Below are 24,787 nucleotides of genomic sequence, written 5' to 3' on the forward strand. Positions count from 1 at the left end.
TTAGCGGGTGGTTGTTAATTAGCACAATTCAGTGCACAGCACAATGACATTTAAGCTTAAATCGCTATTTTGACAGTCTCGTGTTGTGCTTACCCCAGCCTCTGCTGAATGCAATTATCGGTATTTCTTTGAAGTGGTGGGCGCCGGCTGCCCACGCCGCTTAGCTGCGGCACCGAAGGAGTAGAGGAGAGCAGAATGTATTGGTGGACTGAGCACTCGGGACGGTGATCCAAACGTGAGGATCCAGACCATGAACCGCTCACTTGCAGTGATGTAGCGGGAGCCGTCAAAGACGTGCCTGTAGCGGGAGCCGTTCGGGGACGTGCTTGTAGTCTCTGGTGATAGCAAGAAGCAGGATACCAGGACTTCTGATGAAACAGCCCCAGGATTGAGGCTGAGAAACGCGTCAAGCATTCCTCCTAGTATCCAGTCTGGTATCCTGCTTCTTGCTATCACCAGAGACTACAAGCACGTCCCCGAACGGCTCCCGCTACAGGCACGTCTTTGACGGCTCCCGCTACATCACTGCAAGTGAGCGGTTCATGGTCTGGATCCTCACGTTTGGATCCCCGTCCCGAGTGCTCAGTCCACCAATACATTCTGCTCTCCTCTACTCCTTCGGTGCCGCAGCTAAGCGGCGTGGGCAGCCGGCGCCCACCACTTCAAAGAAATACCGATAATTGCATTCAGCAGAGGCTGGGGTAAGCACAACACGAGACTGTCAAAATAGCGATTTAAGCTTAAATGTCATTGTGCTGTGCACTGAATTGTGCTAATTAACAGCCACCCGCTAAAAGCCTTTTATAAATATGGAATAAGTACTGAGAGCAGATATTTATAAAGTGGACAAAACAAATGTGAACTGTCTATATACTCACACTACGGATGGACTTCCAAACTTATAAAATCATCTTATGAGCCTATACGTCCAATAATCCATATGTGGAGCTTTCAGCAAGGAGCTTTATAATTACAAGTGCTGTATTACCATCTGAAGCACAGGTGGTTATATGGTTTTAGGGGAGTTGTTAACATGTTCATCATTTGCTGCTACTGATAATCATTGATGCTTGCTATATTATATATGCTGTGTTATCAAATTACAGGATACCAGGTTTTATTCATTAACTCGTGATTATATATATATATAAACATTTTTTAATAAATTGTATAATACTTTCAATGACAGCGCTTCTTTGTGTTTTTCACCATTGTTCATGATTTTTTGAGGTTCAGCACCTCAAATTGAGAAGCTGCAGTCAGTGTAAAGTATATTTGTCTCATAGCCAATTTTACTAGCGCTCACTTGTTTTATACTTTATATTTTATCATGAGGTTCTGCCAATTATAGGGGTAAGATGATTGGAGGGCTGGCAAGGAGTGGGAAAGGTTGATGGGTAAGGCGTCTGTCTTAGTGGTGTTGAGCTTATAATAGGAAGCCTGGCTATATGCATCTAAAGTAGAGTGTAAGAGAGGAAGAGTGTGGATGGGATCAGAAATAAACAGGAGAACATCATCCGCAAAGAGACTTAATTTGTGTCGGGAAGATCCAAATTGCAATGCTGGAAAATGGGGATTATTCCGGATTGAGATGGCTAGAGATTCAATTGAGAGGACAAATATTAGGGGAGAGAGGGGACACCCTTGTCTAGTACCATTGGTGATTGGAAAGGAGTCGGAGAGGAATCCATTGCTGAGCACCCGGGCCGTGGGGGAGCTATATAGCGCCAAACCAGAAGTCAAGATACGATCTCTAAAGCCAAAATGAAGAAGAACTTCACGCATATACGTCCAGTTCAGTCTATTGAAGGCCTTCTCGGCGTCTCAGGACAGCAAGAGAAGGCCTTGGTCATTTGAGAGTGAGTCAATCAAGTTAAAGACCCTGCGCGTATTATCTGACGCTTGTCTCCCAGGCACAAAACCAGTTTGGTCCGGGTGCACCAGCAATGGAAGGAATTGGTTAACGCGTGTCGCAATCAGCTTGGCATATAGTTTAATGTCACAACTGAGCAGTGCTATAGGATGATAGTTGTGTACGTAAGCCGGGTCTTTGCCAGGCTTGGGGATGGTGACTATACATGCTTCCAACAGTTCTGGTGGGAGGGTGCCTAGACTCGAGAACGCGTTGAATAGGGCAGTCAAATGTGGGGTAAGAATATCGTGGAAAGCAATATAGAAATCAGCAATAAACCCGTCAGGGCCAGGGGCCTTGTTTCGGGGAGAGGTTTTAATAGCTTTAGAGATTTCAGCAGGGGACCATGGGGCATTAAGTGATGACAACTGCTCCTGGGTAAGAGTGGGAAAGGGAAGATCATCTTGAAAAGAAGAAATAGAGAGAGGAGTGGGTTGGGAGTTGAGGAGTCATCCAGCAAGTTGTAGAGTTTGGCATAGTATTGTGCAAAGAGGTTTGTTATGTCCTTAGGGTTTAAGACTTTTTGTTTTGAGGGGGAGTAGAGAAATTTAATTTTGTTTCTAGCTTGTTGGGCTCGTAGTTTGCGGGCTAGGAGTCTACCAGATTTGTTACCTAGGAGATAAAAATTTTGCCTCATCCTATGCAATGCCGCTTCTGTACGAGCCAGCAGCAGTTGTTGGAGGCGGCTACGTACATTAGATATTTCTTTTTTAAGAAGTCTGGAGGGATTAGCTAAATTCTCTGCGTCGAGAGCAATCAGTTCATCTTCTAGTTTCGACTGCAATTGGAGGGCTTGTTTTTTGAGGGTGCCACCAGCCTGGATAGCCGCGCCACGAGTAACTGTTTTAAAGGCGCACCAGTGGTTCACAGTAGAGGTGTCTAGAGGGGAATTAGTAGCTAGATAGGAGTTTATGGAGTCATGGATAAGTTTCTTGGACAAAGGGTTATTCAGGAGGTAAGGGTAGAGGCGCCACTGTCGTAAAGGGTGCTGGGTGTCATGAAGGTTCCATTTCCAGAGGACGGGGGCATGATCAGACCAGGTGATTGGAAGGATATCTATATCCCTAGTTCTCTGTAGAGACCATTTGTCACACAGAATTAGATCTATTCTGGAATAGGAGTTGTGAACCGAGGAATGGAATGTATATTCCCGTCCCATGGGATTACGGGTTCTCCATATATCGTATAGATCAAATTCTGTGAGCAAATTGCGGAAGGCTAAGGAGGGGCCGGATTGGGCAGATGGGATGGGGTGAGAGGGATAGCGAGATTTATCTAATTTCGGGTCTAAAACTAAGTTATGATCCCCCAATATGATCAGAGAGCCTTTAAGCGATTTACGTATCGTGAGGAAAAGTTTACGTAAAAACGGTACTTGGTTAGAGTTGGGGGCATATAGGCAAACTAGTGTAGCTGGTTTATCGACAAGGAGGCCCGTTAAAATCAGGTATCGGCCATTTTTGTCCAAGATCTGAGAATGGAGGACAAAGGAAACATGTTTGCTAAACAGGATAGCGTTTGAACGGGCCATTTGCAAAGTATCCTACAGGGAAGTTGCTGTTTTTAAAAAGGGGAGGGTTAGCAGAGGTGAAATGGGTTTCTTGTAATGCAATTACATCAGCTTTTTGTTGTTGGAAAAAAGAGAGTGCCAATCTGCGTTTGTTAGGCGAGTTCAGTCCTTTAACATTAAGAGAGAGAAGATTCAACATTGGAAATACATGTCAGAAATGAAATGAAGAAATCTAGACAGAGCATTGTAGGTGGGAACATGTAAAAAATCAGAGTACCACAGTAAATGTAGAACAAAGAGGAGTCTGGAGCTCGGTAGGGAAAGGGGCAGGTGTCTGAACCAGGGAGTGGGGGAAACAAAAAAAAAAAGGTCCGGTATATTGGACCTGCATGACTACTGCAGGGGAGGGAGAACAAAAATACGGGAACTTGCAGTAGTATAGAAAGAGTTGGAGGTGGGCTGGCGGAGCAGACACCGCCACTTCAACATAACAACCTGAAAAAATGCAAACATGTATAGTAAATCACGTGGAAAAACATGGATAAAAGCATAAGGGGCGAGAGCACAGGGTCGTCTGTAAGTATTACTAAGACAGAATAACGCCCCTTAACAAATAAGACAAATCTAGACGACAACTAATAACATTGTAGAAGAACCAATGAAAAACAAGAAAAAGAGTGAACCTGTAATACATAAACCTGGATAAGAATAGGCAAATGAAATGAGCAGCAACGTCAGTAGGGCTTTCCATCTCAGTAGAGGGAAAGGTGTCTAAAGCCTCAGAGGGCCAAAGCACAATTGTAAGGACCTAACATAACTATCACATAGCTCAGGTATTAGACCAGTCGTGGCGAACAGCAGAAGTACGCGGCGGTGCAGCCGACTTCTGAATGGTAATGTCCCAGTCCATCAACAATTTAACTCCCGCATCTAGGGAGGATACGATGAAGGTAGAATCCTCGTAGGTAATTATCAATTTAACAGGGAATCCCCAACGGTACATGATGTCATGTGATCTGAGGGCGAGAGTGATGGGTGCAAGGGCCCGCCTCTTTGCGATGGTGACAGCAGAGAAGTCCTGAAAAATTTGAAGACCCCCTAAGGTATCTGAATTTTTGGATTCTCTAGCAGCTCTCAGGATACGTTCCTTAACGGGAAAGAAATGGACACGGAGGAGGGTGTCTTTAGGGAGGTCAGAAGAAACGGTGCGAGGTCTGGGAAGGCGGTGGATGCGGTCAATCAGGAGCTCTGCAGAGTCCGCAGCAGGGAGTAATTATTTGAATAAGGCTGTGGCATAGGGTTCTAGCTCAGAGTTGGTGACCGAGTCCGGTATGCCCCTGATCTTGATGTTGTTTCGTCGCGACCTGTCCTCCATCTCCGCCATCTTTGATTTAAACTGGTCCAGCTCCCGTTGCTGGAGGTCATGGGAGGAGACTAGTTCGTTATGGGATGTAACAAGTTCTTCAACCTTGCGTTCCAGGTGGTCAGTTCTGTTCCCTATTGCTACCAGCTCGGTCTTGACCTCACGGACAGCAGAGGTCAGGTCTTTGGAGAGTTCTGACTTGAAGGCAGCCAAAATCTGGCAGAGGGATCTCACTGTCAAGGGTGCATCAGATTCACAGTCAACTCCTGAAACCGTGAGAGTGGAGGATAGGAGATTCGACATCCCAGGGTCCGGCATGGTAGATGGAGAGAGGGCGCTTTGTAAAGGAGAGATCTGAAGGGGTTTCTGGGGGCGGAAGTAGATTTTAGGAGGCACCGAATCTTTGTTCTTTTTTGGAGGCATTCCTCGACGCCAGGGAAGTATCCAGATGTTGAAAAGAGGTGCACCGACGGAACGGGGACCGAATGGAGGATATATGTGAAACAGGAGCACTCAGTCACATTGGCAATCAATACATGTTGATTAAAGGAACAGAAGTAGCGGTGGAGGGAGTGAGCAGCTCTCACATTTCGGGGTTTACTCCCTTAGGCACCCGGAGGGTTGTAGGGCAGTTAGCTTGAAAATGCGGCAGGGCCGTAGATGAGTGACACCAGTACAGGGATCAGCTCCGCACCAGGGGAGAGAAAGTCCAACGTGGAGAAGCGAAGCTAAAGACGCACAGGACACTTCGTATTGCTGGTTGCCTCTAATACAGTGGGGAATGAGCCGACGGAGCGGCCACTTTCTTCTCTGGGGCCCTCTGGAGGGCAGCTCCTAGTAGAGAGACGGGCCACAGGAGTGGGGGGTAGATGTGCGTCGGACCTGCGAGAGACAAGGACGCCAGTTCCTGCGGCGCTATATCGGGAGGAACTATTCAACGGGAGCACCCTGTCACAGGAGCAGATGGTAGCAGGGAGAGGCGTACCAGCACTGATCCTCCAAGCCGGGAATGTGGCACTTGTGGGCAGGCACCAGGACCGTAGTCCACAGTGCCTTGGCTGAGACAGGGCACAGGTAGTTGGGCTGTGGAGCAAAGTCTCGATTGTGCAGGGCCTCAGAGGGGTGAGTGAGCAGGCACACTGGTGGGGAGAGGCAGAGGCAAGTGAAAATGCAGGGGGGCGCTGGTTTCAGAGTGCATAGGAGGGTCTGGCACTGAAGAAAGCTCTGAACTTACAGTTTGGGTGTACCAAGATGGCCGCCGCCGGGAGCACAGGCAGGAGAATTCCTGGAATAACTGCAGCTGCTGAGGGCTGAGAGGGTGCCAACCCACTTCCAAGTGTGCCCGAGGGGTCTGTGGAGGTAGGAGGTGAAGTGCCAACAGGTTGGAGCAGGCAGGGGAGCAGCCACAGGTCCCGTTTTGGCCGTGATCCGGTCCTGGAGCTCGTTTCCGGGGAGGCCTTCAACTCGAGACCCCGGCTTCAGGGCCCCAGGCAGGGAGCTGTGTAAAAATCCACTCTGCGGTACCCCTGAGCACAGGGAGGTATCCACAGCCGTGGGCAGAGCTGAGCCAGAGTAAATAACCACAGGGGTCTGCAGTAATAGGTGGCTTTTAACCCCGAGGGTGCAGGAGCTCTAATAAATCACAGCCTCTCAGAGCTGCATCCAGGCCACGCCCCCCCATAAGTCTCTTTTTATAAAGTTCTCACTCTTTTATTTTCACAGTCTTTCTTTATAAAAAAAAGAGACTTATGGATTCTAATTGTCCCTCAATATGGTGCCGTGGCCACCATTGTCCATGTGGCCACCAGAGTCACCGGCCACAGGGGGGTTGTCTTAATACTATCTGTGCTGGGGGTGGTTTATTAATATGTGTGTGGGGGTTGTATTCATACGATTTGTTATTTGTGGGTCACAGACGGGCTCTGCATTATCTGGCGGTCACAGCGACACTCTCTGTATTATTTGGCGGCCACATTGACGCTCTCTGCATCATCTGACAGTCACAGTGGCAATCTCTGCATTATCTGGCGGTCACAGCGACGCTCTCTGCATTATCTGACGGTCACAGCGACGCTCTCTGCATTATCTGGCGCTCACACTGATGCTCTCCACATTATCTGGCGGTCACAGCGACGCTCTCTGCATTATCTGGTGGTCACAGCGACGCTCTCTGCATTATCTGGCGCTCACACTGATGCTCTCCGCATTATCTGGTGGTCACAGCGACGCTCTCTGCATTATCTGGTGGTCACAGCGACGCTCTCTGCATTATCCGGCGTTCACAGTGATGCTCTTTGCATTATCTGGCGGTCACAGCGACGCTCTCTGCATTATATAGTGGTCACAGCGACGCTCTCTGCATTATATAGTGGTGACAGCGACGCTCTCTGCATTATATAGTGGTCACAGCGACGCTCTCTGTATTATATAGTGGTCACAGCGACGCTCTCTGTATTATCTAGTGGTCACAGCGACGCTCTCTGTATTATATAGTGGTCACAGCGACGCTCTCTGCATTATCTAGCGGTCACAGCTACGCTCTCTGCATTATCTAGCGGTCACAGCGACGCTCTCTGCATTATATAGTGGTCACAGCGACGCTCTCTGTATTATATACTGGTCACGGTGACGCTCTCTGTATTATATAGTGGTCACAGCAACGCTCTCTGTATTATATAGTGGTCACAGTGGCGCTCTCTGCATTATCTGGCGGTCACATCGACGCTCTCTGTATTATATAGTGGTCACGGTGACGCTCTCTGTATTATATAGTGGTCACAGCGACGCTCTCTGCATTACATAGTGGTCACAGTGGCGCTCTCTGCATTATCTGGCGGTCACATCGACGCTCTCTGTATCATATAGTGGTCACAGCGACGCTCTCTGCATTATATAGTGGTCACAGCGACGCTCTCTGTATTATATAGTGGTCACGACGGTGATGCTCTCTGTATTATATAGTGGTCACAGTGGCGCTCTCTGCATTATCTGGCGGTCACATCGACGCTCTCTGTATTATATAGTGGTCACGGTGACGCTCTCTGTATTATATAGTGGTCACAGCGACGCTCTCTGCATTACATAGTGGTCACAGTGGCGCTCTCTGCATTATCTGGCGGTCACATCGACGCTCTCTGTATCATATAGTGGTCACACCGACGCTCTCTGCATTATATAGTGGTCACAGCGACGCTCTCTGTATTATATAGTGGTCACGACGGTGATGCTCTCTGTATTATATAGTGGTCACAGCGACGCTCTCTGTATTATATAGTGGTCACACCGACGCTCTCTGCATTATATAGTGGTCACAGCGACGCTCTTTGTATTATCTAGTGGTCACAGCGATGCTCTCTGCATTATATAGTGGTCACAGCGACGCTCTCTGCGTTATATAGTGGTCACAGCGATGCTCTCTGTGTTATATAGTGGTCACAGCGACGCTCTCTGCGTTATCTAGTGGTCACAGCGACGCTCTCTGCATTATATAGTGGTCACAGCGACGCTCTCTGCATTATATAGTGGTCACAGCGACGCTCTCTGCATTATATAGCGGTCTCAGCGACGCTCTCTGCATTATATAGTGGTCACAGCGACGCTCTCTGTATTATATACTGGTCACGGTGACGCTCTCTGTATTATATAGTGGTCACAGCAACGCTCTCTGTATTATATAGTGGTCACAGTGGCGCTCTCTGCATTATCTGGCGGTCACATCGACGCTCTCTGTATTATATAGTGGTCACGGTGACGCTCTCTGTATTATATAGTGGTCACAGCGACGCTCTCTGCGTTATATAGTGGTCACAGCGATGCTCTCTGTGTTATATAGTGGTCACAGCGACGCTCTCTGCGTTATCTAGTGGTCACAGCGACGCTCTCTGCATTATATAGTGGTCACAGCGACGCTCTCTGCATTATATAGTGGTCACAGCGACGCTCTCTGCATTATATAGCGGTCACAGCGACGCTCTCTGCGTTATATAGCGGTCACAGCGACGCTCTCTGTATTATATAGTGGTCACAGCGACGCTCTCTGCATTATATAGCGGTCACAGCGACGCTCTCTGTATTATATAGTGGTCACAGCGACGCTCTCTGCATTATATAGTGGTCACAGCGACGCTCTCTGCATTATATAGTGGTCACAGCGACACTCTCTGCGTTATATAGTGGTCACAGCGACGCTCTTTGCATTATATAGTGGTCACAGCGACGCTCTCTGTATTATATAGTGGTCACAGCGATGCTCCCTGTATTATATAGCGGTCACAGCGACGCTCTCTGTATTATATAGTGGTCACAGCGACGCTCTCTGCATTATATAGTGGTCACAGCGACGCTCTCTGCATTATATAGTGGTCACAGCGACGCTCTCTGCGTTATATAGTGGTCACAGCGACGCTCTCTGTATTATATAGTGGTCACAGCGACGCTCTTTGCATTATATAGTGGTCACAGCGACGCTCTCTGTATTATATAGTGGTCACAGCGACGCTCTCTGCATTATATAGTGGTCACAGCGACGCTCTCTGCATTATATAGTGGTCACAGCGACGCTCTCTGCGTTATATAGTGGTCACAGCGACGCTCTTTGCATTATATAGTGGTCACAGCGACGCTCTCTGTATTATATAGTGGTCACAGCGACGCTCTCTGTATTATATAGTGGTCACAGCGATGCTCCCTGCGTTATATAGTGGTCACAGCGACGCTCTCTGCAGTATCTGGCAATCACAGCGATGCTCTCCACATTATCTGGAGGTCACAGCGACGCTCTCTGAATTATCTGGCGGTCACAGCAACGCTCTCTGCATTATCTGGAGGTCACAGCAATGCTCCCCGTATTATCTGGAGGTCACAGCGACGCTCTCTGCGTTATCTGGCTGTCACAGCGACGCTCTCTGCGTTATCTAGTGGTCACAGCGACGCTCTCTGCATTATCTGGTGGTCACAGCGACGCTCTCTGCATTATATGGTGGTCACAGCGATGCTCCCCGTATTATCTGGAGGTCACAGCGACGCTCTCTGCATTATCTGGTGACCACAGTGACGCTCTTTGCGTTATCTGGCGGTCACAGCGACACTCTCTGTATTATCTCGTGGTCACAGTGACGTGTTCCCGCAGCTGGCACGGAGGGGTGCAAGGATCGGCAGCGCATGGAGGAGCTGCTGCTGGAGCTGTGCGCTGGGAAGCTGATGCGGGAGAACCAGCGACTGCCCTCCACCCTGTGCGTCCTGTACCTGCCCCAATAGCTGCCGCCTGCCCACTGTCACACTCTGCGTACTTAGGGGAGGTGCAGACCCTGGGATAGTCCCTGGTCACCGGATCCCCGGGCTGTCACCCCTCACACCCTGCATCCTGGCCAGCATGCCCCTTAAGCTGCGGGCTAAAGTGAGCACGGCACCTGAGCTGCATGGCAACACTGCACGGGGGGGGGGGGGGGGGGAGAGATGCAGAGAGGCACACAGGAGGAGGAAGGTGAGAGGCACAGAGGGGAGGACGAAGAGAGGTACAGATGGGGAAACGCAGAGAGGCACACAAGAGGGGTACGCAGAGAGGCACAGAGGGGGGGGACGCAGAGAGGCACAGAGGGGGGAGCACAGAGAGGCACGCAGGGGGGAGCGCAGAGAGGCACGCAGGGGGGAGCGCAGAGAGGCACGCAGGGGTGGAACGCAGAGAGGCACGCAGGGGGGAACGCAGAGAGGCACGCAGGGGGGGAATGCAGAGAGGCACGCAGGGGGGGAACGCAGAGAGGCACGCAGGGGGGGAACGCAGAGAGGCACGCAGGGGGGACGCAGAGAGGCACACGGGGGAATGTAGAGAGGCACGCAGGGGGGAACGCAGAGAGGCACGCAGGGGGGGAATGCAGAGAGGCACGCAGGGGGAACGCAGAGAGGCACACGGGGGAACGCAGAGGCACGCAGGGGGGAATGCAGAGAGGCATGCAGGGGGGGGAACGCAGAGAGGCACGAAGGGGGGGAACGCAGAGAGGCACGCAGGGGGGAACGCAGAGAGGCACGCAGGGGAGAAACGCAGAGAGGCACAGAGGGGAGAAACGCAGAGAGGCACGGGGGGATCACAGAGAGGCACGGGGGGAACGCAGAGAGGCACGGGGGGGAACGCAGAGAGGCACGGGGGGAATGCAGAGAGGCACGGGGGGAACGCAGAGAGGCACGGGGGGAATGGAGAGAGGCACAGGGGGGGGGATGCAGAGAGGCACGGGGGGATGCAGAGAGGCATGGGGGGGAATGCAGAGAGGCATGGGGGGGAATGCAGAGAGGCACGCAGGGGGGGAATGCAGAGAGGCACGCAGGGGGAACGCAGAGAGGCACACGGGGGGAACGCAGAGGCACGCAGGGGGGAACGCAGAGGCACGCAGGGGGGAACGCAGAGAGGCATGCAGGGGGGGGAACGCAGAGAGGCACGAAGGGGGGGGGAACGCAGAGAGGCACGCAGGGGGGAACGCAGAGAGGCACGCAGGGGAGAAACGCAGAGAGGCACAGAGGGGAGAAACGCAGAGAGGCACGGGGGGATCACAGAGAGGCACGGGGGGAACGCAGAGAGGCAGGGGGGGACGCAGAGAGGCACGGGGGGAATGCAGAGAGGCACGGGGGGAACGCAGAGAGGCACGGGGGGAATGGAGAGAGGCACAGGGGGGGAATGCAGAGAGGCACGGGGGGGGATGCAGAGAGGCATGGGGGGGAATGCAGAGAGGCATGGGGGGGAATGCAGAGAGGCATAGGGGGGACACAGAGAGGCACATGTGGCCACCAGAGTCACCGGCCACAGGGGGAACGCAGAGAGGCACAGGTGGGGGAATGCAGAGAGGCACAGAGGGGGGAATGCAAAGAGGCACAGAGGGGAACGCAGAGAGGCACAGAGGGGGGGGACGCAGAGAGGCACAGAGGGGGGGACGCAGAGAGGCACAGAGGGGGGGAACGCAGAGAGGCACAAAGGGGGGGGGACGCAGAGAGGCACAGAGGGGGGAACGCAGAGGGGCACAGGGGGGGGGAACGCAGAGAGGCACAGAGGGGGGGGACGCAGAGAGGCACAGAGGGGGGGACACAGAGGCACAGAGGGGGGGAATGCAGAGAGGTACAGAGGGGGGAACGCAGAGAGGCACAGAGGGGGGAACGCAGAGAGGCACGCAGGGGGGGAACGCAGAGAGGCACGCAGGGGAGAAACGCAGAGAGGCACAGAGGGGAGAAATGCAGAGAGGCACGGGGAGGAACGCAGAGAGGCACGGGGGAAACAGAGAGGCACGGGGGAACACAGAGAGGCACAGGAGGGAACGCAGAGAGGCATGGGGGGAACGCAGAGAGGCACGGGGGGAACGCAGAGAGGCATGGGGGAGAACGCAGAAAGGCATAGGGGGGACACAGAGAGGCACATGTGGCCACCAGAGTCACCGGCCACAGGGGGAACGCAGAGAGGCACAGATGGGGGAATGCAGAGAGGCACAGAGGGGGGAATGCAGAGAGGCACAGAGGGGGGGGGCGCAGAGAGGCACAGAGGGGGGGAACGCAGATAGTCACAGAGGGGGGGACGCAGAGAGGCACAGAGGGGGGGGAACGCAGAGAGGCACAGAGGGGGGGGGGACGCAGAGAGGCACAGAGGGGGGAACGCAGAGAGGCACAGAGGGGGGGGGACGCAGAGAGGCACAGAGGGGGGGGACGCAGAGAGGCACAGGGGGGGATGCAGTGAGGCAAAGAAGGGAGGAACGCAGAGAGGCACAGAGGGGGGGGGACGCAGAGGGGGGAAACGCAGAGAGGCACAGAGGGGGGGAACGCAGAGAGGCACACAGGAGGAGGAAGGTGAGAGGCACAGGGGTGGGAAGCAGAGAGGCACAGAGGGGAGAACGCAGGGAGTCACAGAGTGAGGGGGAAGGCAGAGGGACACAGGGGAGGGAGGTGTGGAATGACAGGAGACTGGATTGACACAAGTGTTGTGTCTATTTTCACTTTGTGGAAAGGACCGAGATGCTACCTTGACACAAGGGGCAGGAGGGTGGAAAGGTAGGGGGCTGGACAGACACAAGGGGCAGGAGGGTGGAAAGGTAGGGGGCTGGAGAGACAAATGGGGCAGGACGGTGGAAAGGTAGGGGGCTGGAGAGACACAAGGGGCAGGAGGGTGGAAAGGTTGGGGGCTGGAGAGACACAAGGGGCAGGAGGGTGGAAAGGTAGGGGGCTGGACAGACACAAGGGGCAGGAGGGTGGAAAGGTAGGGGGCTGGAGAGACACAAGGGGCAGGAGGGTGGAAAGGTAGGGGGCTGGACAGACACAAGTGGCAGGAGGGTGGAAAGGTAGGGGGCTGGAGAGACACAAGGGGCAGGAGGGTGGAAAGGTAGGGGGCTGGAGAGACACAAGGGGCAGGAGGGTGGAAAGGTAAGGGGCTGGAGAGACACAAGAGGTTGGAGTGGATTCAGGGGGCAGGAAGTGACGCAGGGAGCATGAGTCTGGGTGAACCTTTGTTTGATGATGCATTGGTTATATTCCTACACAAACAGGCAGCTTCCGTCCATGTGATTTCCTTCATGAATAGTGAATACCGACTGAAGACGCTGCCTGCCCAGAGAGGATCCATTTCTTCAGAGGTTCCCCGTTGCAGTAAAACCACCATGTAGTTACGGTGTATTTGGAATAGAAGAGAGAGAAATACTCCCAGAGTGACAAGAAACGGATGGCATATCATGCTGGCACACTCCCATTTCCAGTGGCCACGTCCCTAAGTACCACTGCCCACAACATCACCCCACAGACCTGTCCCCGCACACTTCACACTGTCACCTACCACACCTTACCACCTACCGCCCCTTGTTGCAAGGCCACACCCACTTTCCCAAAAGCATGCGCGCGCCACTTTTTTCTGGTGCCCACTTCTAAACCCAGTAGCTGCTATCTACCCGTACCCACTCCATTACCCCAGCACTGCCTGCAGATAGCCCCCTGCTTGTCACCAGTACTGCCACAATTACTATCTACCCTTACCCTCTCCCTACCCCCAGCACTGTTTGCCCCTATAACCCTCCTTGCCACCCAGTACTGCCCCAGCTGCTATTTATTGTGGTTTGTGGAGCGACTGAGTTAAGGGCAGCTTTGTATAGGGAAGTGGCTTGTTCAGGGCATGAGAGACAGTATAGGAGAGTGAAAGGAGTTGAGCAGGGAAGATAGGGAAGTGGTGTCGATAGCCTCAATGTCACTTCTTTTTCTTTGTTCACTTGTCCAGGCTTAATACATCTACCCCTATTTTAGCCAACCAACAGTTGATTATTGGTTGTCTTGTTCAGAATCTTCTTCTACCCATGAATTATTATTAACTTCTGCTGAGGAACTTGAAGCCCTGGAGGAATTTAGAGGAGCTTCACCGACACCAACATTTTCTGATCCCTCCACAGATCAAAGACTTAAATGCAAAATAAAATTCTCATTGTACCCCCCCAAACAAACATCTATTCAGAAGTGAGTATATTAATTAGATTTTTACATAAATAATATTCTAGTAAATAAGACTGGGAGATCTTGTGCATATAAGATTCACAATCTTAATGAGGGGAACAGAAAGCACTTAGTTAAAATGAAAGAATGGCCTGATGTGATAAAACCTTCAGATTAAGGGTGCAGTGTTGTATTATGGCCCACAGAACTATTGGGTAATTCCGAGTTGATCGCTCGCTAGGATTTTTTGCAGTCCTGTGTTCGCATAGTTTCCGCCCACAGGGGAGTGTATTTTAGCTGTGCAAGTGTGTGATTGCATGTGTAGCAGAGCTGTACAAACAGATCTTGTGCAGTCTCTGAGTAGCCCAGGACTTACTCAGCGGCTGCGATCACTTCAGCCTGTCCTGGACTGGAATTTACGTCAGACACCCGCCCTGCAAATGCTTGGACACGCCTGCATTTTTCCAGACACTCCCTGAAAATGGTCAGTTGTCACCCACAAATGCCTTCTTCCTGTCAATCACCTTGCAATTGCCCGTGCAATCGCTTTTTTCGCACCAACCCGCCGCTACGCCCCGATGCCCTGTGCAGTCATCCGACGCGCCTGCGCATTGTGGTACATACGCATGCGCAGTTCAGACCTGATCGCAGTCTTTGAGAAAACACAGCCTAGTGATTTACTCTGAATGACCCCCTATTTCTCAAAGAAGCCTAACATCAATTAGAGAACAAACTGTATTGACGACACATTAACTTTAACCCCACTGAGAATTTCTCCATCCTCTATAATCAGATCATCAATAAGGCCAAAGCAGACGGCATTATAACAAAACCTGAAAATGTATTTCTCCATGTAGCTCACCCCAAGATACCCACATTTTACCTCCTGCTAAAGATGTATAGATAGCTCACCGGCCCAACGGGGAGGACAACTGTGTCTGGTATACGGGGACTCTCCAAACAGGTGAGCATTCTTGTGGATAACATTTCAGGCATCATGTAACCACTTTACCATTTATGCCCAGGATACCGCAGACTTTCTCACGAGGATAAACAGCCCCGTACTGAACAATGAACTCATGCTAGCCAGTATAGACATCAAATCCCTCTACACCATCAGCATTCATCTACAGGGAATGGAAGCCATACATTTTTTTCAGGATAGAGAAAGACATCGGACTTCCATAAGTTAATTCTGGATCTACTGGAACTCATACTAAACAGGAATTATTTTGTTTTCAATAACAATTTTTTCCTCAAAACCAGGGCATTGTATGTGCACCCACTTATGCAAATCTGTTCTATGGTGGTAGGAACATGTTTATGTCTTCAATGATGAATTTATCACACTTATACCAACGTGGATTCATTACAGCAATTACATTTTTCTGGTTTGGAATGGAACAGAACAGAAATTCCATGACTTCATGATGAAGCGCAACAGGAAATTCACCTATGCCATTCATTTTCTAGACCTTTTGCTTAATATTTATGATGAGGGCAATCTCTTTTATCACCTATATAGGAAGCCAACTGCAACAACAGCCTTCTTCACTGCAAAATCCATCACTTTCCACCACCAATACAAAATGCCCTGAAGGGTGAGTTTATAAGACTATGGAGAAATTGCTCCAATGATCTCACCTTTAAAATGAAAAGCAAGTACTTGGCTAAGATATTATGGAAGAGGGGGCACCATAGTATACTGATCAAAAAAGCCCAATACATGGTTCCCATAACAGCAAGGGACTCTCTTATCTTCACTGCTGAGAACCAAAATGAAGGTTTATTGATAACTACAGTAACAAGTGGAGAGATCACCACAATCTCTTATGTTTTATTGTTATTATATTATATGAATAAGCACTTACTGTTTTTGTTCTTTCTTTTCTATTTTTACTTTCTTTTTTCATCTTACTTCTCTTTTTCCCTTTTTCTTCTTTCTGTATTCCCCACCTGCTCCCACTTTCTCTCACAATTATATCCCCTTTGGCATATATCTATTATTAGTATTCTACTTTCACTGTTCAAACTTCAATACTTTTTTAAACAAACGATTATGGCTTTGAATTTTTATTTCACAATGGCTGTATTTATTTCCCAATATCTGTATACAGTATGTGTTTGCACTCAAAATATTTAAATTCAATTGCTTAAATATTTGAAAATATTAAAATATAAATTAAAAAATAATTAGTATGATGATTTATTTTGCTTTAGGAGATGATCACATGTCACCTGTATTCCCATGACAGCTCCTGAGGCTGATAAACCATCATATGATAACACGGATATCCTGGTTACTGATGAATTTATATAACTGGATCCTAGTGTATATAAACAGAATTCCTGAGCCAGTAAATTAATAGACGTGAGCATCAGACAGCCTTTGACACAGTAATACAAGATGGATTCCAGCGCCCATAAATTCTATCCTGTACACGGCTTTGATTCTAGAGAACATCTGGAAACATATTTATCTAACAAACCAGACACGTCCTTTAGAGACGATTTCATAAAGTTTCCAATGGAATGTTTACACCGTGCATTCAGTGAGGGTACGTACATTATACTGACAGTATGTATACTATACTGACCTACTTACCCTAGTGTGAGTGATTGCATGTACATGATTGTGTGTTAGGTAATATACACTGGGGTAAATTTACTAAGGTGGGAGATTTTTAGAACTGGTGATGTTGCCCATGGCAACCAATCAGATTATATCTATTATCTGCTAGAAGCTGCTAGAGAAATGGTAAGTAGAATCTGATTGGTTGCCATGGGCAACATCACCAGTTCTAAAAATCTCCCACCTTAGTAAATTTACCCCACTGTATTCTCTAATGTGGCAGGGACTGATGTGCATGACAAATATATTCTCTGTACAGCGCTGTATAAATGCTCGGACTATAGAAATAAATTGTAATAATGATACTTTATGATGGATATAAGATTATATATTTCTCTGCAGTTGTTAAAGTGAAGAATTACTTTTTAAATTTGATAAATACAATGCCTATGAGTCTGTCTTTGATGATGGAACATGACTGTGTACAGTACATACTGATTGCCATTGAGTGTTAGGAATATATCATTCTATCTGTCCACTGACATGTCTATGTAACATACAGTACTGTACTGTACAGTAAAGTAGTTCTTGCGCTATAGTGTATTTCAATTAGTGATGTGTACCGGAAATTTTTCGGGTTTTGTGTTTTGGTTTTGGGTTCGGTTTTGCGGCTTTTGGGATCGGACGCGTTTTGGCAAAACCTCACCGAATTTTTTTTGTCGGATTCGGGTGTGTTTTGGATTCGGGTGTTTTTTTCAAAAAACCCTCAAAAACAGCTTAAATCATAGAATTTGGGGGTCATTTTGATCCCAAAGTATTATTAACCTCAATAACCATAATTTCCACTAATTTTCAGTCTATTCTGAACACCTCACATCTCACAATATTATTTTTAGTCCTAAAATTTGCACCGAAGTAGCTGTGTGACTAAGATAAGCGACCCAAGTGGCCGACACAAACACCTGGCCCATCTAGGAGTGGCACTGCAGTGTCACGCAGGATGGCCCTTCAAAAAAATACTCCCCAAACAGCACATGACGCAAAGAAAAATTAAAGAAAATAGAGGTGCAAGATGGAATTGTCCTTGGGCCCTCCCACCCACCCTTATGTTGTATAAACAGGACATGCACACTTTAACGAACCCATCATTTCAGTGACAGGGTCTGCCACACGACTGTGACTGAAATGACTGATTGGTTTGGGCCCCCACCAAAAAAGAAGCAATCAATCTCTCCTTGCACAAACTGGCTCTACAGAGGCAAGATGTCCACCTCCTCCTCATCCTCCGATTCATCACCCCTTTCACTGTGTACATCCCCCTCCTCACAGATTATTAATTCGTCCTCACTGGAATCCACCATCTCAGGTCCCCGTGTACTTTCTGGAGGCAATTGCTGCTGGTGAATGTCTCCACGGAGGAATTGATTATAATTCATTTTAATGAACATCATCTTCTCCACATTTTCTGGAAGTAACCTCGTACGCCGATTGCTGACAAGGTGAGCGGCTGCACTAAACACTCTTTCGGAGTACACACTGGCGGGAGGTCAACTTAGGTAGAATAAAGCCAGTTTGTGCAAGGGCCTCCAAATTGCCTCTTTTTCCTGCCAGTATACGTACGGACTGTCTGACATGCCTACTTGGATGCGGTCACTCATATAATCCTCCACCATTCTTTCAATGGTGAGAGAATCATATGCAGTGACAGTAGACGACATGTCAGTAATCGTTGGCAGGTCCTTCAGTCCGGACCAGATGTCAGCACTCGCTCCAGACTGCCCTGCATCACCGCCAGCGGGTGGGCTCGGAATTCTTAGCCTTTTCCTCGCACCCCCAGTTGCGGGAGAATGTGAAGGAGGAGCTGTTGACGGGTCACGTTCCGCTTGACTTGACAATTTTCTCACCAGCAGGTCTTTGAACCCCTGCAGACTTGTGTCTGCCGGAAAGAGAGATACAACGTAGGTTTTAAATCTAGGATCGAGCACGGTGGCCAAAATGTAGTGCTCTGATTTCAACAGATTGACCACCCGTGAATCCTGGTTAAGCGAATGAAGGGCTCCATCCACAAGTCCCAAATGCCTAGCGGAATCGCTCTCTCTTAGCTCCTCCTTCAATGTCTCCAGCTTCTTCTGCAAAAGCCTGATGAGGGGAATGACCTGACTCAGGCTGGCAGTGTCTGAACTGACTTCACGTGTGGCAAGTTCAAAGGGTTGCAGAACCTTGCACAACGTTGAAATCATTCTCCACTGCGCTTGAGACAGGTGCATTCCACCTCCTTTGCCTATATCGTGGCCAGATGTATAGGCTTGAATGGCCTTTTGCTGCTCCTCCATCCTCTGAAGCATATAGAGGGTTGAATTCCACCTCGTTACCACCTCCTGCTTCAGATGATGGCAGGGCAGGTTCAGGTGTTTTTGGTGGTGCTCCAGTCTTCTGTACACGGTGCCTGAACGCCGAAAGTGGCCCGCAATTCTTCGGGCCACCGACAGCATCTCTTGCACGCCCCTGTCGTTTTTTAAATAATTCTGCACCACCAAATTCAAGGTATGTGCAAAACATGGGACGTGCAGGAATTTGCCCAGATGTAATGCACGCACAATATTGCTGGCGTTGTCCGATGTCACAAATCCCCAGGAGAGAAATGGAACCTAGATGGTATTTGGTACCGGGGACACAGTACCTCAATCAAGTCTATAGTTGGCTCTGAAGTAACGATGGATACCGGAACCACGTTTCTCACCGCCCAGGCTGCCAAGGCCTCAGTTATCCGCTTTGCAGCAGGATGACTGCTGTGATATTTCATCTTCCTCGCAAAGGACTGTTGGACAGTCAACAGTCAATTGCTTACTGGAAGTAGTACAAGTGGTCTTCCGACTTCCCCTCTGGGATGACGATCGACTCCCAGCAGCAACAACAGCAGCGCCAGCAGCAGTAGGCGTTACACTCAAGGATGCATCGGAGGAATCCCAGGCAGGAGAGGACTCGTCAGACTTGCCAGTGACATGGCCTGCAGGACTATTGGCTTTCCTGGGTAAGGAGGAAATTGACACTGAGGGAGTTGGTGGTGTGGTTTGCAGGAGCTTGGTTACAAGAGGAAGGGATTTACTGGTCAGTGGACTGCTTCCGCTGTCGCCCAAAGTTTTTGAACTTGTCACTGACTTATGATGAATGCGCTGCAGGTGACGTATAAGGGAGGATGTTCCGAGGTGGTTAACGTCCTTACCCCTACTTATTACAGCTTGACAAAGGCAACACATGGCTTGACACCTGTTGTCCGCATTTGTGTTGAAATAATTCCACACCGAAGAGCTGATTTTTTTGTATTTTGACCAGGCATGTCAATGGCCATATTCCTCCCACGGACAACAGGTGTCTCCCCGGGTGCCTGACTTAAACAAACCACCTCACCATCAGAATCCTCCTTGTCAATTTCCTCCCCAGCACCAGCAACACCCATATCCTCATCCTGGTGTACTTCAACACTGACATCTTCAATTTGACTATCAGGAACTGGACTGCGGGTGCTCCTTCCAGCACTTGCAGGGGGCGTGCAAATGGTGGAAGGCGCAAGCTCTTCCCATCCAGTGTTGGGAAGGTCAGGCATCGCAACCGACACAATTGGACTCTCCTTGGGGATTTGTGATTTCGAAGAACGCACAGTTCTTTGCTGTGCTTTTGCCAGCTTAAGTCTCTTCTTTTTTCTAGCGAGAGGATGAGTGCTTCCATCCTCATGTGAAGCTGAACCACTAGCCATGAACATAGGCCAGGGCCTCAGCCGTTCCTTGCCACTCCGTGTCGTAAATGGCATATTGGCAAGTTTACGCTTCTCCTCAGACGCTTTTAATTTTGATTTTTGGGTCATTTTACTGATCTTTTGTGTTTTGGATTTTACATGCTCTGTACTATGACATTGGGCATCGGCCTTGGCAGACGACGTTGATGGCATTTTATCGTCTCGGCCATGACTAGTGGCAGCAGCTTCAGCACGAGGTGGAAGTGGATCTTGATCTTTCCCTATTTTTTTAACCTCCACATTTTTGTTCTCCATATTTTAATGCACACAACTAAAAGCCTCCACAGGTATACAATGTAGATGGATGGATAGTATACTTATGGACGACGAGTAATGACACAGAGGTAGGTACAGCAGTGGCCTACCGTACTGCTATATACAGTATAATAAATGGACCTGGTGGACACTGTTAGCAGACTGCTAAACTAGTACTACTAGTATAAAGAAAAAAAGACACCACAGGTATATAATGTAGATGGATGGATAGTATACTTATGGACGACGAGTGACGACACAGAGGTAGGTACAGCAGTGGCCTACCGTACTGCTATATACAGTATAATAAATGGACCTGGTGGACACTGTCAGCAGACTGCTAAACTAGTACTACTAGTATAAAGAAAAAAGACACCACAGGTATACAATGTAGATGGATGGATAGTATACGTATGGACGGCGAGTGACGACACAGAGGTAGGTACAGCAGTGGCCTACCGTACTGCTATATACAGTATAATAAATGGACCTGGTGGACACTGTCAGCAAACTGCTAAACTAGTATAAAGAAAAAAAGCCACCACAGGTATACAATGTAGATGGATGGATAGTATACTTATTATTAATGGATGACGAGTGACTGATGACACAGAGGTAGGTACAGCAGTGGCCTACCGTACTGTGCTATATACAGTATAATGGACCTGGTGGACACTGTCAGCAGACTGCTAAACTAGTACTACTAGTATAAAGAAAAAAAGACACCACACGTATACAATGTAGATGGATGGATAGTATACTTATGGACGACGAGTGACGACACAGAGGTAGGTACAGCAGTGGCCTACCGTACTGCTATATACAGTATAATAAATGGACCTGGTGGACACTGTCAGCAAACTGCTAAACTAGTATAAAGAAAAAAAGCCACCACAGGTATACAATGTAGATGGATGGATAGTATACTTATTATTATTAATGGATGACGAGTGACTGATGACACAGAGGTAGGTACAGCAGTGGCCTACCGTACTGTGCTATATACAGTATAATGGACCTGGTGGACACTGTCAGCAGACTGCTAAACTAGTACTACTAGTATAAAGAAAAAAAGACACCACAGGTATACAATGTAGATGGATGGATAGTATACTTATGGACGACGAGTGACGACACAGAGGTAGGTACAGCAGTGGCCTACCGTACTGCTATATACAGTATAATGGACCTGGTGGACACTGTCAGCAGACTGCTAAACTAGTACTACTAGTATAAAGAAAAAAAGACCACAGCTATACAATGTAGATGGATGGATAGTATACTTATGGATGACGAGTGACGACACAGAGGTAGGTACAGCAGTGGCCTACCGTACTGCTATATACAGTATAATAAATGGACCTGGTGGACACTGTCAGCAAACTGCTAAACTAGTATAAAGAAAAAAAGCCACCACAGGTATACAATGTAGATGGATGGATAGTATACTTATTATTATTAATGGATGACGAGTGACTGATGACACAGAGGTAGGTACAGCAGTGGCCTACCGTACTGTGCTATATACAGTATAATGGACCTGGTGGACACTGTCAGCAGACTGCTAAACTAGTACTACTAGTATAAAGAAAAAAAGACACCACACGTATACAATGTAGATGGATGGATAGTATACTTATGGACGACGAGTGACGACACAGAGGTAGGTACAGCAGTGGCCTACCGTACTGCTATATACAGTATAATAAATGGACCTGGTGGACACTGTCAGCAAACTGCTAAACTAGTATAAAGAAAAAAAGCCACCACAGGTATACAATGTAGATGGATGGATAGTATACTTATTATTATTAATGGATGACGAGTGACTGATGACACAGAGGTAGGTACAGCAGTGGCCTACCGTACTGTGCTATATACAGTATAATGGACCTGGTGGACACTGTCAGCAGACTGCTAAACTAGTACTACTAGTATAAAGAAAAAAAGACACCACAGGTATACAATGTAGATGGATGGATAGTATACTTATGGACGACGAGTGACGACACAGAGGTAGGTACAGCAGTGGCCTACCGTACTGCTATATACAGTATAATGGACCTGGTGGACACTGTCAGCAGACTGCTAAACTAGTACTACTAGTATAAAGAAAAAAAGACCACAGCTATACAATGTAGATGGATGGATAGTATACTTATGGATGACGAGTGACGACACAGAGGTAGGTACAGCAGTGGCCTACCGTACTGCTATATACAGTATAATAAATGGACCTGGTGGACACTGTCAGCAAACTGCTAAACTAGTATAAAGAAAAAAAGCCACCACAGGTATACAATGTAGATGGATGGATAGTATACTTATTATTATTAATGGATGACGAGTGACTGATGACACAGAGGTAGGTACAGCAGTGGCCTACCGTACTGTGCTATATACAGTATAATGGACCTGGTGGACACTGTCAGCAGACTGCTAAACTAGTACTACTAGTATAAAGAAAAAAAGACACCACACGTATACAATGTAGATGGATGGATAGTATACTTATGGACGACGAGTGACGACACAGAGGTAGGTACAGCAGTGGCCTACCGTACTGCTATATACAGTATAATAAATGGACCTGGTGGACACTGTCAGCAAACTGCTAAACTAGTATAAAGAAAAAAAGCCACCACAGGTATACAATGTAGATGGATGGATAGTATACTTATTATTATTAATGGATGACGAGTGACTGATGACACAGAGGTAGGTACAGCAGTGGCCTACCGTACTGTGCTATATACAGTATAATGGACCTGGTGGACACTGTCAGCAGACTGCTAAACTAGTACTACTAGTATAAAGAAAAAAAGACACCACAGGTATACAATGTAGATGGATGGATAGTATACTTATGGACGACGAGTGACGACACAGAGGTAGGTACAGCAGTGGCCTACCGTACTGCTATATACAGTATAATGGACCTGGTGGACACTGTCAGCAGACTGCTAAACTAGTACTACTAGTATAAAGAAAAAAAGACCACAGCTATACAATGTAGATGGATGGATAGTATACTTATGGATGACGAGTGACGACACAGAGGTAGGTACAGCAGTGGCCTACCGTACTGCTATATACAGTATAATAAATGGACCTGGTGGACACTGTCAGCAAACTGCTAAACTAGTATAAAGAAAAAAAGCCACCACAGGTATACAATGTAGATGGATGGATAGTATACTTATTATTATTAATGGATGACGAGTGACTGATGACACAGAGGTAGGTACAGCAGTGGCCTACCGTACTGTGCTATATACAGTATAATGGACCTGGTGGACACTGTCAGCAGACTGCTAAACTAGTACTACTAGTATAAAGAAATAAAGACACCACAGGTATACAATGTAGATGGATGGATAGTATACTTATGGACGACGAGTGACGACACAGAGGTAGGTACAGCAGTGGCCTACCGTACTGCTATATACAGTATAATAAATGGACCTGGTGGACACTGTCAGCAGACTGCTAAACTAGTACTACTAGTATAAAGAAAAAAAGACACAACAGGTATACAATGTAGATGGATAGTATACTTATGGACGACGAGTGACGACACAGAGGTAGGTACAGCAGTGGCCTACCATACTGCTATATACAGTATAATGGACCTGGTGGACACTGTCAGCAGACTGCTAAACTAGTACTATAAGTATAAAGAAAAAAAGACACCACAGGTATACAATGTAGATGGATGGATAGTATACTTATGGACGACGAGTGACGACACAGAGGTAGGTACAGCAGTGGCCTACCGTAATGCTATATACAGTATAATGGACCTGGTGGACACTGTCAGCAGACTGCTAAACTAGTGTAAAAAAAAGCCACCACAGGAGTGTTTTTCAGGCAGACAAACGTATACTGGTGGTCACTGTCAGCAAAACTGTGCACTGTACTCCTGCTATAACTGCTCCCCAGTC

The sequence above is a fragment of the Pseudophryne corroboree genome (assembly GCF_028390025.1).
Source record: "Pseudophryne corroboree isolate aPseCor3 chromosome 3 unlocalized genomic scaffold, aPseCor3.hap2 SUPER_3_unloc_2, whole genome shotgun sequence".
NCBI lineage: Eukaryota > Metazoa > Chordata > Amphibia > Anura > Myobatrachidae > Pseudophryne > Pseudophryne corroboree.